The following is a 3637-nucleotide window of genomic DNA, read 5'->3' on the forward strand; positions in this document are numbered from 1 at the left end:
AGCTAAGTGGCTGCGTGTCATTTCGGCTCATTATTAAAGGTTTTCTCAGATTTAATGTGTTTCTGGTCGTATAAATGGATACAGATGTTATTGATTTTACCACCTGTCTGCTTCAGAGAATTAATTTCATCACATTGTTTAATAGTTTCTGATTGGCCGGTTGTTTTATCCAGAGGGACTAACTAACTAACCCTCCTGGTGCAACCAAGAGGTCCCGAGGCTGAGCGATTCCTTCCCACTATGCTAGCACCTCACTACAGCATCAACAACCATTACTTGAGTTCATTATATAACTTTTGGAGAAACACTCAGATATTAATATCATGCAGCCTGAGTTGAAGTTACATCCCTCTCCTATTCAGGGAAGTTCTGAAATTTAACAAGGAGCTGGTTGCATATCAGTACATGTTGAAGTTACGTCATAATTAACAAAATTGGGCCAGCTTTTGTTTGAAAATTTTACCTGAAAAATCCTAAAACTGAACAGAAAAACTGCAGTGTGGTTTAGATTAGTTGGTACTCCAATTCGTTTTGGAGGATTTAGACAGTGTTGCTCTGGACCTACAGACAAGACAAAAACCTTATATGTGATACAAACTCTGAAATTTTTTCATAAATGGAGGAATATTCTGCCAGAATGCCTTTTTAGCATCATGAGATGTGACTGTATATTGGCAAAGCTGGACAAGCTTTAATTTTACAACTTCCTGTTGGAATGTTGCTGGAATCCATGACAAGTATAACACATTTAATTTTGAGGTAAACATACACTATCTTGTATTCTGTGTAATCTCAGTAGTAATTGGTATTTCCTGGTAAATCCAACATTAGTATGCTATTTAAAACTCAAACCGCAGAATTAAAAGAAAGCTTTGCAGCTCTGTAGCATGTATTCAGCTGCATGCTTTGGCTTTATTGGCACAGAAGATGGAGCCTCGTGGTTTTCCGAGGAAACCTGATTACGTCTCATTCTTATGAATTTTTTATTCCTTTCCCGGCAAAACTGCACATGACACTTTTGTCTCTGATGCTTTCAGCGAATACAGTTATGTAAAGAAACGTGAGAGTGTCTCCCAAAGTTTTGCCATTTGTAGGAAGGTCATGAATTCGTTTAAAGAGCTGTGTTACTTTAATGTACGTGAGTCTGAAAAACAACACAAAGATTATTAGGCCAGCAAATCTCCCATCTGAAAATGCTCTGAATGCATACACAGACGTACCTACAATGATTTTGTGTTTTTTTTTTGTTTTTGTTTTTTACCTATCTCCAACTTTATACAAGCCAAAGGCTCTCAATTAACATGTAATATTACTATTACTATTATACCGTATTTCCTTGACAATCACTAGTATTACTGTGAGATGCACATTGTGAAGTCTGACATTTCTTACATTTATTTTTAGCGATATATTCTGGAATAATGTAGCAGGTTAGCCACATACTAAAGATTACATTTCTCAGAATCAGCTTTATTTGGCCATGATTTTGTGCACAACCAAGGAATAAGACTTTGGTTACAGTCCTCTCAACGTACAGACATTTGGTCCACAATATAAAAGCAATATGTTTAGATTTTTTTTTTTTTATGTATAGCAGGGGTGTCAAACTCATTTTGGTTGAGGGGCCGCATACAGCTTAATCTGATCTCAAGAGGGCCACACGAGTAAACTCATTGCAAGATTATATAGAACTAATAAAAGTGGACTTGTTGTTGATTTTTATATTAAATTAATTTCACTTTTACACAATATATTATGAATAACCTCAGCGTTTATAAGAAAGTATGTGCAATTTCAACAATACTTTTACTCAGTTAAACATTTACTTGTGCAGTATGCATGAGAACTGATCACAGTGATTGTACAATGTTGAAAAACATTTATTCACATTTTTTGGAACTTAAAAACACTGTCCTGCATGACAAAATACATCCAATAGATAAAAATTAAGAAATGATTTAAAATAAATTTTCCACATCTGAAGCTCAGTGCTACCATCTGCTGATTAAAGCACAGCGCCCCTCGTGGACAATATAGGAACTGCAGCTTTTCAATTAAACGAAGTACATGTTTTTTTCAATAATTGTTTTATCATTCAATTCAATTCAATTCAATTCAATTTTATTTATATAGCGCCAAATCATGAAACATGTCATCTCAAGGCACTTTACAAAGTCAAGTTCAATCATATTATACAGATTGGGTCAGATTATACAGATGCAGATTCTCTTCCTTTTATCTCCTCTTTCTTTCACCTTTTGTTTTTTTCTTCTTGTTCTTCCTTTCCTCTCCTACTTTCCCATTGTAGTGTCCATATCATTTGAGATATTCCCCGCATGAATCATAATAAAACTATTCACATTCATAAATCAAGCGGAGCACTATGGCAAAAGCAGTACTGCTCCACTTGTGAAAGTCAAAGCTGATGAGCTCTTTTTAGCATTAAGACAACATTGCCAGACAGGACACTGGAAAATTTAATAAATAAATAAAATAAATCATTGTTGAATAATGATAATGCATTTAGCCACCGGGCCGGACTAAATTGTTTGGCGGGCCGTATGTTGGACACCCCTGATGTAGAGACAAGACAAAACAGGAAGTAGGGAGTTATGAAAGTGCAATATACTGATTTGGCTCACTAACCAGGCTGTAATGTGTTCATTAAGATCCTCGGAGTGTTCCTTAGAGAACACTAGCTAAAAAACAGATACCAAGGAACACTCTGGGTAGGTCAGAGATAAGTTTGTCAAGTTATTTTAAGCAATAGGCAAAAGGCAATATCCCACGCTTTGAACATCCCACAGAGCATTGTTCGGTCCATTGTCTGAAAAAACAGAGGATGGCACAACTGCAAACCTAACATGGCATGGTACTCCGCCAAAAGTGACAAGCCAAGCTAGAAGAACAATAACTTTGAAATCCAGTCAAGAGGTCCATGGTAACTTTCTGGGAGCTCCAGAAATCTAAAACTCAGGTGGGAAAATCTTAAAAAAGAATGTGCAAAATTTGTCAAAGATGTGCAAAGCTGGCAGAGACACACCATGAAAGACTTGCAGCTGTATTTGCAGGCAATAGTGGTTCCGTATTGAAACCGAGGTATTGAATACATTTCCGTCTTGCACTTTTACATTTTAATTAATTAATTTTGAAAATATAAATTTCCTTCCACAACACAGTTGTGCACTACTATGTGTGGTGTATAGCATAAAATAATTAAAAATTCAGATTTGTTTTTGTTACAATGGTATAAAAGTTTTTCATGTATATAAAATATAAATGTATATTTTACTGTATGCAGTCGACTTACCTGAGTATAAAAGGAAATTGGTTAAAACATTTTTCCTTTATTTCTGCCACCACTCTCTCTTTTGCAGGCTTTTTATTTTATTGTGAAACACAAAACATGATTAAAAATAATAATACACTTTAACATAAATCATTTCGTTATTCAGACTTTCCAAATATACTGTTATTTATGTCCATTTAAACACATGAGTTTTCCCATCATCAACATTCCACAGCAGTGAGTCAAAAGGCGGGGCTTGCCCGCTCAACGACACTGCGATTGGCTGGAGAAGCTGCCAGTCGTAAAAACACCGCTCTCTGATTGGCTACGTCTGCTTTCCGTTATTCG

Source organism: Fundulus heteroclitus, chromosome 5 (genome assembly GCF_011125445.2).
Source record: "Fundulus heteroclitus isolate FHET01 chromosome 5, MU-UCD_Fhet_4.1, whole genome shotgun sequence".
Classification (NCBI taxonomy): domain Eukaryota; kingdom Metazoa; phylum Chordata; class Actinopteri; order Cyprinodontiformes; family Fundulidae; genus Fundulus; species Fundulus heteroclitus.